We start from the raw sequence: 16,757 nt of genomic DNA, 5'->3' as shown, positions 1-16,757 counted from the left end.
TAAATAATAAATAAACCTTAGATGAATGTTATAAGGAATGTTTCTGAATTAGACTACTTAGTTAAAATGCGTTAGTGTGAGAGTGCCATTGGTATTTTTGATACATAATAATCAATTTTGCTAATCACATTTTCGATATATGTTTTGTGGTAAAAGTTGATATTAAAAGAGGGAATAATAAAAATTGGTTAATAAATATAAACATCTCATTTTATTAGAATAGGGACTTTAAAAGATTTTTATTATTATTAAACTTTATGGAACTGTAGATGTATATTTAATACTAGTAAGGGTAGGGGATAGATAACAGAATTTTTTTAAAATTAAAAAAGTTCTATTAAATGTTTGTAAAAATTCATAAAGATTAATGAGTTCTGATCATTTTATTGTCTGTACTTTTTGTTTCTTTCAAAAGTTTTTATTTTTATCCTTTGTCAAGGTTATAAGAAGGCTGCCAGGTCAATGTCTGCATTCAGACCCTCTGGACTCATCGTACCCATATAATGGATCCAGTAGGTCTCTCGTCTCAATAATTGAAATCTATCGCCCCCTCTCTTGGGGACTGAGACCTGTTCTAGAATTGTACCTTTGATTGTTTTGGGGTCCATATTATGTACTTTTCTGTAGTGTCTAGATAAATTATGTCCCTTGTATCCCGATTCAATGTTTTTCAGGTGTTCTAGTAACCTGATCTTATATGGGCGTTTCGTGCGGCCTATATATTGAAGGTAACACGGGCATTCCAACAGGTAAATGACAAAGGTGCTTTTACAGTTAGTAAGGGCATTAATTGTACACTTTTTTTGTGGAAATGTATTGGAATATATTTGTTTGGTAGGCTTATTATTATATGCATGCTCACACCCTTTACAATTGGCCCTATTAAACTTAAAGAAACCTTTTGTTTTTGAAGTGAGCCAGTTGGATTTAGAGGTGGTATCCTTGAGTCTTGTGGGCGCCAAGATTTGTTTTAAGCAGGTGTTTTTTCTAAAGGTAATCTTAGGGGTTGGTCCTATACTATTTTTGAGGAGTTTATCCTGTTCTAATATCGGCCAGTATTTTCTAAGAATTTTCTTTATTTCAGGTGCTGCCTCATTATAGGTGGTTACCATACCTATTGTGTTTTGTCTAATGTTTTGTTTGGGATTACCTTTTTCTTTATTTGGGATTAAAAGGTGTTTTCTCTCAATGTTTTGTACTTTAATGAAGGAATCATTTATCATTTTTTTAGAGTACTTCTTTTGTATAAATTTTGATTTGAGTAAAGCTGCTTCTTTATTATAATCACTGTCCTTAGTGCAATTTCTTTTGACCCGCTGGAATTGCCCAAATGGTATATTCTTAAGCCATGGTTTATAATGTCCACTGTCTGCTCGTAGATAGCCATTACAGTCAGTGGGTTTGCGGAATAATTTTGTACATATTTTAGAGTCCTCATTGAAAAGGATTAGGTCAAGGAATTCTATATTTTCTTTTGAGATTTTTGATGTAAAATTCAGATTAAAGTTGTTCCTATTTAAATATTCCACAAAGTTTGTTGAGGCAGATACATCACCGTCCCATATGAGTACGATATCATCGATGTAAATGCCCCACCAGACAATATTTTCTTTAAATGGATTATTATTGTAGATGTAGGAGTCTTCCCATATGCCCATATATAAGTTGGCATAGTTGGGTGCCATGGTTGTGCCCATTACAGTCCCACTTATTTGTAGATAGAATTGATTGGAGAAATTGAAATAATTTTTCTCTAGTACAAATCTGATGCATTCTACAAGGAATTCTTGATGTTCCTTTGAAAGGTCTGTAGTGCTGAGTACCTGTTTCATAGCCATTACGCCTAGATCATGAGGTATATTAGTATACAAGGATGACACATCAAGTGTCATCCAATGGTAACTATCTTGCCATGCAATTTGATCTAATTTACAGATTGTATCTGTTGAGTCTCTTAAATAGGATTTTAAATTGGGTACAAGGGGTTTAAGAAAAGAATCAGCGTATTCTGAGATTCTCGCTGTTAATGAATCAATCCCAGAAACTATGGGACGGCCTGGGGGATCAATTGGATCCTTGTGAATTTTAGGAAGATGGTAAAAAGTCGCTATTTTAGGATATGTTTGTAATAAATATTTGTGTTCGTTAATAGATAAGATATTCAGATGATGAGCTGTGTCTATGAGTGAATCATAGAGTTTTTGGAAGGTGCTAGTTGGATCCCCTTTAAGTTTTTTATATGTCTTAGGGTCATTCAAGAGTTTATTCGCTTCTGATATGTAATCTGTTCTATTTTGGATTACTAGACCTCCCCCTTTATCTGCTTCACGTAAAACTATATCTTTTAAGTTTTTAATAGTATCTAATGCCATTTTTTCATCTCTTTTGAGGTTATCATTCTTAATAGTGTAGTTTTCATACAGACTCTGTAGGTCTCTCTGTACCAAATCGTGAAAGGTTGGGATTGCGTTTCCCTTAGACTGTGTGGGGAAAAATATTGAGGAGGGTTTTAAATTGGAATGTTTTCTATTATTAATGGTGTTATCTGTTTGGGTTTGATCATTATTTTCATGATCAATATAAAGTTCTTCTAGGGTATTTAATAGCTCTAAATCAGTGTCTGAGATACCTTTAAGGAATTCTACATTTTCTTTGGCATTTAGCTTTTCAAAGTGTCTACATAATGTAAGCTTGCGGATAAATTTATTAAAATCTATAAAAAGGTTAAAAGGATTGGGACCTCTAGTTGGAGCAAAGTTAAGACCTTTTGACAGAACTTCTAGTTCTAAATTAGTGAATTAATGTGAAGACAAATTAAATATTTTTAATATTTGTTTCCCTGTCTGCCCCTCTTTGGGCTCATTCTTTCTTCTGTTCTCTCGTCTTGAGCCCAAAACTCTTCCTCCTCTAGTACCTCTTCTGGTACTTTTCTTTTTATTGGTGTTCTTAAGGACCATTGTGGTCTTAGTGTTATAGTTTCTCTTTCTTGATCTGTATTTAGTTCTATACTTGTAGAATTTGGAATATTTGTTCGTGCGTGATTTTCCGCCTGACCCCTTTATAAAAAATGGTGAGGATTACTTTGTTTCCCTGGTGCTTTTTGTGTGTACATAGGGTTATGTGTTTGCTGTCTTTGATGTTGTGAATCTAATGTTTGATATTGATGGTTGTAATTATGAAAATTTTGATTATGTTTCATATTATTATAATTTGGAGCAGTGTATTGATTATGATTCATATTTGTATTTTCTCTATCCATTTTAGGATTGTGCCAATGCGTATTATAATCGATAGATTTTCTATTGGACCAATTGGTGTTGTTACCCCATGTTACTTGTTTGTGCTGATAGTTTCCTGCATAACCATTTTTATCGTGGTTATGATACTGGCCTTTATTTTGAAAGTGTCTGCTATCTGAAATTTGTGAGGTTTCTGAGTTTCTACTTCTAGTCCTAGTATGGAATTGTGTAATTCTTTTGTTTGTATTAGTATTCTTAGTTTTATTTTTATGATTATGGTTTAAATGTAAGTCATGACTTTTATTTGGTGGTATATTGTCACTATTTTTCTCCTTATGTTAGGGAAATTAAAGCTGTTACTTCTTGTGGTGGTGTCTGGAGTATTCATATCTTCCCATACCTCATTATCTTTGTCTTTATCAATTTCATATTTGTTGTCATTAGTAATTTCTTGCATTTCTAAATAGTCCCGTATGAATTTTTTCTTTTTTTTTTAATTCTATAGTTTGTTCAAATTTCTTAATTCTATCTTTATTCCTTTCATCTAGTTCCTTTAGTGTCGGATTTCCTTTGTTTAATTCTAGGCTTTTCTTATGTTCTTTTATTTCTGATGATTTTTTTTCTACTTTGAAATTTCTATATTTGATTGCTACATGTATAAGTGTGTAAGAAGCCTCTTCTAGGGCTGTGTCCCATTCAGTTAAATATTCTACGTCTTCTTGGTCGATGATAGAGGATTTGTAAAGTTTTAGACCCCTAGGAATAATTTTGTATTTAATATATCTTTCAAGATTCATACTGTCATACCAGTTCATGAGTTGTTTTTTGCTCAATCTTTCTAATTTGTCAAAAATTTGCTTGAGGTCTAAATTTTGTTCTATTAGTTTTTGGCTGTCTTCTTCAAGGTTGATAGATAATTTTTTAACCTTAGTGGAAGGGTCAAAGTAATTGCCATATTCAAAGGTACTTGTTTCCATTCTATAAATTTAAAAATATGAAATTATTGTATAGAAAATAATAATTGAAATGTTGTATAATGACTCCTAAGATAAGCCGCTGGTTAGGGTAAGTTACTAAAAAGTAACCTTGGTTGAGTGTAAGAAAGAAAGAGGTCACCTGTGCTAAAATCTAGGATATGGGAATTTATATCTTACCAAAGAAAAAGAAATTCAGGTATTTATAGAAATTTCCCAAGTGATAATGATTCTAAGTAATATGAATTTGGTCAAACTTGGTATAAGTTTAGTGTGCTGCCTCTATATTGAAACAGAGTACCCCTAACTCTGTAAAAAAGTGTATAGAAAGAGAAGATTCAATATGAAGGTAGAGGTGCTCAGCTATATAATATACACTGTAAATATGAGTACATAAAATGTTTTTTAGTAGTCTTTTTGGTGAAATTCTTCACAGTTGTTGAATCAAGTAAGAAATCTCTGCTTACCAGCTGTTACCTCAATCATATGAGGTAAGGAATGCGCCCAGTTTTATTTAGAATTGCCAAAAATTCTTCAAACTCAGATTTGGTACCATCCCATAGAACAAGTACATCGTCCACATATCTGACCCACAGTGACACCCTTTCATCAAAGGTGCCACTGAGGGTCTCGAATATATCAAATATTTCCCAAGCCCCTAACTGGAGACACGCATATGTGGGGGTGCAAACCGCCCCCATCGCTGTTCCCCTTATCTGACGGTAAATTCTCCCATCAAAGGAGAATACATTGTTTTTTTAAGATAAATTCTAATAGGGAAATGACAAAATCTGTATGTTCCTTATATGAGGGATCCCATGTTTCCAAAAATGTCCTTATTGCTAACAAACCCACTTCATGTGGGATTGAAGAATATAAACTTTCCACATCAAGTGATGCTAACAACATAGTTTCTTTTACCGAGATCCCATTAATTTTCCTTAAAAGATCAGCTGTGTCCTTTACATAGGACGGTAACGTCAACAAAAAAGGGCGAAGATACTGATCCACATAAATCCCTGCGACGATCGGTTGACCCGGGGGATATTTCATGTTTTTATGTAGCTTTGGAAGCACATAGAATACAGGCATTATAGGATGTTCCGGATATAAAAATTGAAATTCCTTCTGTGTAATTACTCCCATACAGTTAGCTTCATTCAAAAGTTTGAATAGAGACACTTGGATCTGGCTTTAGGGATTTGAGTCAAGTCTTTCATATTGATTTTTGTCAGATAATTGACGTTTTATTTCATTAACATATAAACTCTCATCCTTTATAAAGAGGTATCCGTCTTTATCCGCAGGCTTTAAAATCAAGCCACTAGCTGTACTTAACTCTGTTAAAGCTTTTCTCTCCCTTGGATTAAGATTGTCATCCATAATACTTGGTACAAGACCCTCAATCTCTTTTTCAATTTTTTTTTGACAAAGAGATTAACTGAGGGAATCAAGGATAAAGACAGCATATATTTATGTGTGTGTACATCTATTGTCACCTCAGAATCTTGTGTGACTTCTTGTTCATTTTCAGCTATAAGAGATTCAAGTACATCTAAACCTGGTACATCATCCAGGTTAAGTGCAAGTGGAGTATCCACATTTGATCTCATAATCACAGAGAGGACATTTTTTCTCGCAAAGAGATTGAGATATTTTAAAGTCTCAAATTTATCAACTTGCACTGAGGGGCAAAAGGATAAACCTCTCTTTAATAATTCAATATGTGCCAGATTTAAAGGGAATGTTGATAAGTTTACAATTTGCAATTCCTCATCATTTGGATTAGTTAATAACCCCTGTAGTTCAATTTCCCTTGTGGTCTCCCCCTGTTCTGGGCATATTGATCTCCCCTCTCTCTCACTTGTCTGGTTTGATATTGTTTCTCTCTCATCTGTGATCCAGACTGCTCTTTTCCTTTTTCCCCTTCTCCTCCTTCTCCTCCTTTTAATCCCATGCCAGAGGAGTTTTATTGAGAAAAGCCTGACTCTGAATCAGACATATCTGTACCAGAGTCATAAGACCCTTTCTGGGACTTATAGACATACACTCTCCCATTTTTATAATCATCCTGATCCCGTCTCAATTTTCTACATTTCCTATTTTTAATCTCTAGCTTCATTTTTGAAATATTAATACTCATTTCCCCATTCAGTTTTTCAAAATCTCTGTTACTCTCAAAGCTGTTAACTTTACTTAAAGCTTTTTCTGTCTCAATTTTAACTTTTTCAAGTCTTTTATTGTTTCTCAAAATCATCATATTCATTAAATCAATGGATGTTGAGGTAAGATTGTTGTTCCACTCCTCTACAAAAGATTCCCCCTCCTCATCCTCCCTTGTGTTCACTCCTGGGTCTAGTACTAAGCGTAACCCTCTGGGTACAATCTTCTTCTCAATGTAATTGGGAAAACTCGCATTTTCAGCTTTAATCTTAAGTTGCCTATTTAAATAGTACCTATACCTCCTAAAGGCACTAAAAATAGTCAACTCCTCCTCATTGTCATCAGTGTTACCAATAGTACTGTCATTTGCCAATGAGTCTTTGAGTTCTGCCTCCCACAAGTCATCCGATAAAGTGAATGCCATGGTGACAGAGATAGCCGGGCACAGATGGGCAAAACAACCAAACAATGTCAAATGCAAAAGAAGGAAAGGTCCAACTTTCCTCCAAGTGGTCTACTCAAATCTCAAGAATAGGACATCAGAATCCTCTAGCACACAAATCCACAAAAGTCAAAAATATTATAGAAGAAATTAGAGAGTAGTATATACCACTTATAAACCTCACGGTGCCTCCATCTTAACAAATTATATCTTACTAAAAAGGAGAGAGAAAAATATTAGAGAATACAATAATCCTCTAAAAAAGAAAGGGAATACTTCTTTTTTAGAGGATTATTGTATTCTCTAATATTTTTCTCTCTCCTTTTTAGTAAGATATATTGATTGTCAGTGTTCAAAGTGTCTTTATGGACTTTAGATCTGTTATATAACCCATGTTGTACTATTTTCCATTCACCCTGGGGTCTCTGTTGTGCAGTTGAACCCCCCTGGTTCATATTATCCCTGCGGATGAAACTATATACGCAATTATTTGTGCAATCTTCATGATCTCTTTGTAATTTTTTATTTTTGATATTGACTATATTCTCCTGAATTGTATCTGTCAGTTCATTAATATCTTTAGTGATTTTTAAATAGTCAGGATTTTGTTGGTATACTTTGAGATCAGATTGAATTTTCTCAATGTTTGTACTGCTCTGGCTGTATAATTTGCATCTATGATCTATCAGGATTTTAATTAGATTAAATGCACATTCGTTCAAAGCGTTGTACCATCTCTTAAGGAGATCCGGATCATCTTTGAAGGAACAGTGTTTAAAAGTCTAAAGTCCATAAAGACACTTTGAACACTGACAATCAATATACCTTTGCAAAATACACACATGATGAACATCATAGTGATAATTAAATGATATGATAAACATAACAAACAAAATGCATATCAGAGACAATATATACACAAGACCCACCATCCCAGAACAAATCAGAATGATAGACTTCTTTTGTAAATGCTATATGAGTTTAATAAATTGTTGAATTCACCTCATATGTGTGCTGTTTTAAAAAAAACAAAAAACCTTTCTTTTTTAGAGGATTATTGTATTCTCTAATATTTTTCTCTCTCCTTTTTAATAAGATATAATTTGTTAAGAGGGAGGCACCGTGAGGTTTATAAGTGGTATATACTACTCTCTCATTTCTTCTATAATATTTTTGACAATCAATATACCTTTGAAAAATACACACATGATGAACATCATAGTGATAAATGGTATGATAAACATAACAAATAAAATGCATATCAGAGACAATATATACACAAGACCGACCATCCCAGAACAAATCAGAATGATAGACAATCTAATCATTACCCACATAATGGAAATAAGGATTACACAGCACAAAAACCTTTTCAGCATCAGTATCACCCTGCTCACTCCTATCAATCATATCAAACACAACAACATAACAGCAGACCACATCATTCAACATACCAGGAAAAATCATGGAGACTTCAAAAAAACATGAGACATATTCACATAATAATAGTTTCAAACATCAAAATTATCAATATCATGATAATCAAACACACAGTCCCAATTTTTTTTCAACACCACAACACCACATCTTTCTCCAACTCTAAATCCCCTCAAGTTAGTATATATTCCAAACTTAATTATGAAAGTTATGATCTGGAATGTCCAAGCATGAGCCATACACCTCTTTTTTTAGGTAGGGGAGGGAATGACTGTGAGGACCAAAGGATTGCAAATAAGATCAGGAAAAAGACCACATCTTTTAGAAAACAAGGTTCCAGAGGCAGATCCTTTGCCTCCAAGAAAGAGAAATTATCCAGATTAGATCAGGACATTTTTAATCTTTCTTCACACACATTATCCATTGCAGAAAAAAGAGTTCTAAAACAAGGCCTCTCTTTCTGTCCCCCCAATCCTCCAAAAATGTTTGATATCTTTTTTAGAATTTAATAATTTCACACACAAATTAACATTGCAAAAATATTTTACAAATAAAAAATTAAAGGCTAACAAAATAGAACCTTTGGAATCACAATTGATACTGACTGATTCTATGCCAAAAGACAAACATACAACTTGTCTGGTATCCAATATTGACCATCTGGCCACTCATCTATTTGATGATTACATACATACCACAGTTAGAAAACAATCCAATTTTAATCCCACAAATACATCAAATGAATATATAGAATTATATCGAGATATGGTCTTGGAAGATTTTGACAGTATTCTCAGATCTCGGGCACACAAGAAAAGGTTTTCATATATTCATCATCAGAAAGCTTGTTTACAAAACAATTCTAACATTATCATTTGGGACGCCGATAAAGGTGGAGGGATAATTATTCAAAACATTGAAGATTTTATTAGAGAAGCAGATAGGATTTTAGGTGATGAAAATTATTACAAAATTTTACCCAAAGATCCAACAGAGATTTTCTTACTAACATATTCTGAACTTATAGAAAAAAGAGTGTCTTTGGGCATTTTAAACAAAAATGAGAAAGAGTTTCTGATTCACAGTTAAAGAAACCTGGGATTTTAAAAGATTCCAAGAACCACATCCTGCTTCTCCACATTTATAAATACCACATAGACCAAAGATTCCCTTTCTTTTAATTGTAGGATTTTGTTCTTTTGTGGATTGATAAACATGTTTCACTCTCTTACTGGGAGCAAGTTTATTTTTCATCTATTTGTAGTCTATCTTACAGAGTGTTTATGTGACCTGCAGTATGTAGGCTGTACCTCGCAAAAGATCAGGACCAGATGGGGTGAACACCATAGCAATTGCACAAATTGTAAAAAAAAAAACAAGATTAAACACAGTATACCTAAACATTGTCTAATCAAGCACAATTGTAATCTATTTATCTTCAAATATTGTCCGATAGATAATGTCCCAAGATCAACAGATTACAATAGGCTGACAAAGCTGAGGCAGCGGGAGACTTACTGGATATACAAACTCAAAACCTTGTATCCAGTGGGTCTCAACGCCAACTTGGATCTGGCAGTTTTTAATTGACACAAGTTCCTTTTCTATTTTAATATTTTAAATAGAACCCACATCTGTACATAATACACCATTTAATCGTAATATATTCTCAATCTCTTTTTGAACTAATCATACAGTAAAATTGAAACATAACACTACATGGCATAAATACAAACCCTTTTATATGTATATGATCTATTAACTATGGTGAGACTAAAACAGCTACTGATACATGTTCATCTACATTGGAAAGCTAGCTCCCACCAACATACCACTTAATTTTCTCTCTTCTTTTAAATTTTTCTTTTGGGATTTTTTTTTGGTGTTTTTGTCACACCAACATGGTTATTGATATGTTTTTATTATTATTTGTTTATATATTTAACTTTTTTATTTTTAGGGGACAGTTAGCTCTCATTTGCATATGACCACAAATTTATTTATTTAGGGATGTTTTTTGGTGATCTTGCTTCACACCAAAATATTTTATGACATACTTTTTTGGATAGCTAGCTCCCATTTATACTTGACCTTTATTGAAGCTTAGTACCATTAGTATATATTCTCTATCACAATTTTGCATTGAAATAGATTTTGATATGATGTTTCATTCAATATATTTTTATTTTTAGTAGTTAGCTAGCTCCCAGTAACATATCAAATCTCACTGCAAATGACAACACTTTCATCTTATTTGAATATACACACAGACTATTTATTTCACAAGATTTTAGATTAAAATTACACTTTTATGAGAGTATCCCTGTAATTTTCACATACACAAACACTTAATGTTTTTCTATTCCACACAGCAGAATAGGGGTTAATACAATTGTGACTATTAACTCTGATACACAGCATTTATATTATCATATGTCAAATATCGACTAGTGATTTGCAAAACAAATTTATAACAAAACAAAACATCCATGCAGAATTAGTTTGTTAAACAATACACAATTCACTTATTCAATATACACAACATATATCCATCCTACATTGTACTGACTTCATCTTGGGGTCTCTTATTTTGACTTGCCCCTTTTTTCATATTGGGCTGACGATATGACTTTATTTTCCATTTTTTTAGCAAATCCTTTGGGGTCATCAGTGTAGATTTAGATATATTAAGATATTGGGGGGTAGTTATCAACGCGTCTACTTTACCTGCCTTCGCCGGTTCAATACGCCCGCCTAAGCTCGTCTACCATCGCCGCCGCTGACCTGCAAAATTTTGACTAAGTTATTAATAAAGCTGTCAAAAAGCCGCGCACCAAGTACGGGGCGATGAGCAGCGGACTGTGAGATTTATCACTTATCCGATCTCGTTGCTCTTCGGCTTTTCTACAGATTTATTGCTAGCCTGCACTAAGCACCCACACTAACTACACTGTTCTACCCCCTATACCGGCACCCCCGGAGCCCCCCGCAACTAAATAAAGTAAATAACCCCTAAACCGCCGCTCCTAGCACCACCGCAACTCTTATAAAAGTATTAACCCCTAAACTGCTGCTCCCGGACCCCGCCGCCGCCTACATTATACCTATTAACCCCTATCCTGTCCCCCCTATACCGTTGCCACCTATAATAAAGTTATTAACCCCTATCCTGACGATCCCGGACCTCGCCGCAACTAAATAAATAGTTTAACCTCTAAACCGGCGCTCTCGGACCCTGCCGCCACCTATATTAAACTTATTAACCCCTAATTTGCCCCCCTATACCGTTGCCACCTATAATAAATGTATTAACCCCTATCCTGCCCCCCCCTACACCGCCGCCACTGTAATAAAATTATTAACCCCTAAACCTAAGTCTAACACTAACCCTAAAACCCCCCCTAACTTAAATATTAATTAAATAAATCTAAATAATATTTCTCTTATTAAATTATATTGTAGCTATCTTAGGATTTATTTTTATTTTACAGGCATCTTTCAATTTATTTTAACTAGGTACAATAGTTATTAAATAGTTATTAACTATTTAATAGCTACCTAGCTAAAATAAAGAGAAATTTACCTGTAAAATAAAAACTAACCTAAGTTACAATTACACCTAACACTACACTATACTTTAATAAATTATTCCTATTTAAAACTAAATACTTACCTGTAAAATAAACCCTAAGATAGCTACAATATAATTAATAATTACATTGTAGCTATTTTAGGATTTATATTTATTTTACAGGTAACTTTGTATTTATTTTAGCTAGTTAGAATAGTTATTAAATAGTTATTAACTATTAAATAACTACCTAGCTAAAAGAAATACAAAATTACCTGTAAAATAAATCCTAACCTAAGTTACAATTAAACCTAACACTACACTATCATTAAATTAATTAAATAAATTACCTACAAATAACTACAATTAAATAAACTAGCTAAAGTACAAAAAATAAAAAAGCTAAGTTACAAAAAATAAAAAAAATAAGGTACGAACAGTTAAAAAATATTACAACAATTTTAAGCTACTTACACCTAATCTAAGCCCCCCTAATAAAATAACAAAGACCCCCAAAATAAAAAAATTCCCTACCCTATTCTAAATTAAAAAGTTCAAAGCTCTTTTACCTTACCAGCCCTTAAAAGGGCCTTTTGCGGGGCATGCCCCAAAGAATTCAGCTCTTTTGCCTGTAAAAGAAAAATACAACCCCCCCAACATTAAAACCCACCACCCACATACCCCTAATCTAACCCAAACCCCCCTTAAGAAAACCTAACACTACCCCCCTGAAGATCATCCTACCTTGAGTCGTCTTCAGCCAGCTGGCCATCGATGGAACCGAAGAGGAGATCCGGAGCGGCAGAAGTCATCATCCAAGGGGCGCTGAAGAAATCTTCCATCCGATGAAGTCATCATCCAGGCGGCGCTGAAGAAATCTTCCATCTGGGCGATGTCATCTTCCAAGCGGCGTCTTCAATCTTCATCCATCCGGAGCGGAGCCATCTTCAGACGAGCCGACGCGGAGCCATCCTCTTCTTCCCGATGACTACCGACGAATGGATATTCCTTTAAGGGATGTCATCCAAGATGGTGTCCCTTCAATTCCGATTGGCTGATAGGGTTCTATCAGCCAATCAGAATTAAGGTAGGAAAAATCTGATTGGCTGATTGAATCAGCCAATCAGATTGAAGTTCAATCCGATTGGCTGATCCAATCAGCCAATCAGATTGAGCTTGCATTCTATTGGCTGTTCCGATCATTAGCTATTCTAACAAGCTAAAATAAATACCAAGTTACCTGTAAAATAAATATAAATCCTAAAATAGCTGCAATGTAATTATTAATTTACAGGTAAGTATTTAGTTTTAAATAGGAATAGTTTATTTAAGTATAGTGTAGTGTTAGGTGTAATTGTAACTTAGGTTAGTTTTTATTTTACAGGTAAATTTCTCTTTATTTTAGCTAGGTAGCTATTAAATAGTTATTAACTATTTAATATCTATTGTACCTAGTTAAAATAAATTGAAAGATGCCTGTAAAATAAAAATGAATCCTAAGATAGTTGCACTATAATTATTATTTATATTGTAGCTATATTAGGGTTTATTTTAAAGGTAAGTATTTAGTTAGGGTTAGTGTTAGACTTAGGTTCAGGGGTTAATAATTTTATTACAGTGGCGGCGGTGTAGGGGGGGCAGGATAGGGGTTAATAAACGTATTATAGGTGACGTTGGTGTAGGGGGGGCAGATTAGGGGTTAATAAGTTTAATATAGGTTGCGGCGGGGTCCAGGAGCAGCGGTTTAGGGGTTAAACTATTTATTTAGTTGCGGCGAGGTCCGGGATCATCAGGATAGGGGTTAATAACTTTATTATAGGTGGCGACGGTATAGGGGGGCAGGATAGGGGTTAATAGGTATCATGTAGGTGGCGGCGGGGTCTGGGAGCGGTGGTTTAGGGGTTAATACATATATTATAGTTGCGGCGGGGACTGGGAGCGGTGGTTTAGGGGTTAACATATTTATTATAGCTTGCGGTGGGCTCCGGGAGCGGCGGTTTAGGGGTTAATCAGTTTATTAGAGTGGCGGTGGGCTCCGGGAGCGGCGGTTTAGGGGGTAATAACTTTATTTAGTTGCGGCGGTGTAGGGGGGACAGATTAGGGGTGTTTAGACTCGGGGTACATGTTAGGGTGTTAGGTGTAGACAGCTCCCATAGGAATCAATGGGATGTCTGGCAGCAGCGAACATGAACTTTCGCTATGGTCAGACTCCCAATGATTCCTATGGGATCCGTCTCCTCCAGGGTGGCAGATTGAAAACCAGGTACGCTGGGCCGGAAAAGTGCTGAGCGTATCTGCTAGTTTTTTGATAACTAGCAAAAGTAGTCAGATTGTGCCGCACTTGTGTGCGGAACATCTGGAGTGACGTAAGAATCGATCTGTGTCGGACTGAGTCACTAAATTCTACTTTTGCCGGTATCTAGGGCTTGATAACTTAGGCGAATCAGCCTCACCACAAATACGCTGCGGAATTCCAGCGTATTTGAGGTTGACGGCTTGATAACTACCCCCCAATATCTCTCTAGAAACAGACATTGTTTTTAATGTAAGATTTTGCGGCCCTTTTAATGTTTTTTAAAAATATGTTTTGAAGCACAATATCAAAGGTCAACAGATAGATACTTGTTACAACTAACATTGATTATAGTATGTGATCAGTGAATTTTGTTGCCTTTTAGAAATTGATATGTTTGATTTTTATTGGTTTATGTAGGCATGACAACTTCCACTTTTATTAATTACAAAAGTATATAATGTTGCTTGTTGTAATGTTTTACATTCACTTTTATTGCCTGAAGAAACAACCGGTGTTTTCGTCGAGAAACGCGTTGCTCTGTTACAATAAAGCGTTTTCTTTTTATAGTATTGGAAGTTGTCCTGTTCTATTTTGCTATATCTCAAGCTTTGGCAACACCAAACATTTGTCTCCATTTTGGAAGCTGTGCAGTGTCTTTGATCACAGTGAAGACATAGCAGGGAGATCCAGTTTAGTGTACTAGCCAATGTTGAGTGCTAGCCTGCTCTTTTGCAGCGGTCACAGTACGGTGCCCTTATATCTAGTAAGCATTTACAGCTCATTTGATAAATTGATTTGCATGAAGCGGATTACACTATGAGGCGCCCTCTCTCTGTTTTTACATCCTTTTAGATTGCCCCACATACCGGGTACAAGAGGAGCTGCCGATTTACATTCTTTGGAAGTCTATCATCACCACTAAGGATTTTTAAATTTTAGATGGTCTGACCCCCTGTCTCTAATCAAGACTGGTAACTTTTTTGGACTCTGTTTCAAACACAAGAACATTTTTTTGTCATTATATTATTTTTAGCGCGCCTCTACTAGTTCCTGTTTGGGACTTTTACTTTTCAATTTGGCCCAATCAAAATAACTTTTTTCAGCTGATTCTCACAATCACAAACAGGTTTTTGAATCCCTGAAAAAGCCTTATTTCTCCTATGAAGACAAAAACATTTTGGTGATCACAATACTTTTTCAGCTCACTTTTCAACAGCTTTTCAAGACTATTTTTGACTTACTGAATTCTACACTATGGAAGGGCTTTTTACACTATTTCATGCCTATTTCCAAACAGTCTATTTGCTTGAACATACTGTATGTTAAACACTCTAAAATGGCTATTGAAAACATTCTAGAGTTTTTTTAACATACATGGTATCGATGAATCAAACCTCCATTCAATCCCAATTGGAGAGGCTCTATACAGTCAACAGGGTGCACATTTACATACTAATAGGGTCATATATGTAGATGTGATCACTACAAATATCATGTACTGCTGATCTGCAGGAAAACTCTCTTGAAAACACCAACATCTGCAAATGGTGTGCACATTTACATACTTATAGGGGCATATATGTAGTTGTGATCACTACATGATATCATCATGTACTGCTGATCTGCAGGAAAACTCTCTTGAAAACACCAGCATCTGCAAATGGTGTGCACATTTACATACTTATAGGGTCATATATGTAGTTGTGATCACTACATGATATCATCATGTACTGCTGATCTGCAGGAAAACTCTCTTGAAAACACCAACATCTGCAAATGGTGTGATTTTAGATTTCATTTGTAATATTTGTTTGCAAACTTACTTGCACTGATTGTGACAAACAGTACTGGCGTTATGAAAATCTTGTTTAAAATTGCAAAGAGACCATGGGCGCGATCCGATATAGGTCGTAGTTTTCGGCGCAAGCGAGATAATACGCACTGCCCATAATTTCACCTCGCAACTCGACCTATCCAATATACTGCGCCGTCAGATGCTAAACAGGTGTAAGTAGGAAAAACTGTCGATCAACTAAAATGTGCGCAAATACACATTTTAATCGTCGCAAGTACTTACGCCAGTATTTTGTTCAAGTAAAGTCTCAATAAAGTGTAGTTTTATGCAAATTAGGCTACGAATCGTAAAATACAACGGCCAGTTCTAAAAGATGCGACACGTAATTAACAACATATTGCACACATTTTGCATACACACATATACAAAATACACAACACTTTTTTTTTTCTAACACCTCACACATTTTATTTATCTTTTACAGTGTGATAGGCTGAGTGTTTGGTTGTGATTGTGTGTGATTGAAGTGGGAGTGAGTGTGAGTGTGTGTAGTTTGAGGATGACAGGGAGAGATAGGTCAGGGGGGAGGAGGGAAGGGGGGTTGCAGGGAGAGGATTACGGACAGGAGGAGCAGCAGGGTCCCCGTCAGGGAGTGAGTGGAGTGGGGAGAGGGAGACTTAGAAGGGAGGATGGGAGTGGGGTTGCCCCCAGGCCAGGCACACTCAGAACAGGGACAGAGGGTGCACATGGGGGTAGAAGGGGGGAGGAGGTAGAGGATAGGGAGGAACCCACACCAGGGACATCGCAGGGAGGGAGCCAGGCAGCCCAGGACGAGGAGCG

This window comes from Bombina bombina, chromosome 7, assembly GCF_027579735.1.
Source record: "Bombina bombina isolate aBomBom1 chromosome 7, aBomBom1.pri, whole genome shotgun sequence".
Taxonomy (NCBI): domain Eukaryota; kingdom Metazoa; phylum Chordata; class Amphibia; order Anura; family Bombinatoridae; genus Bombina; species Bombina bombina.
This window is presented reverse-complemented; position numbering follows the sequence as displayed.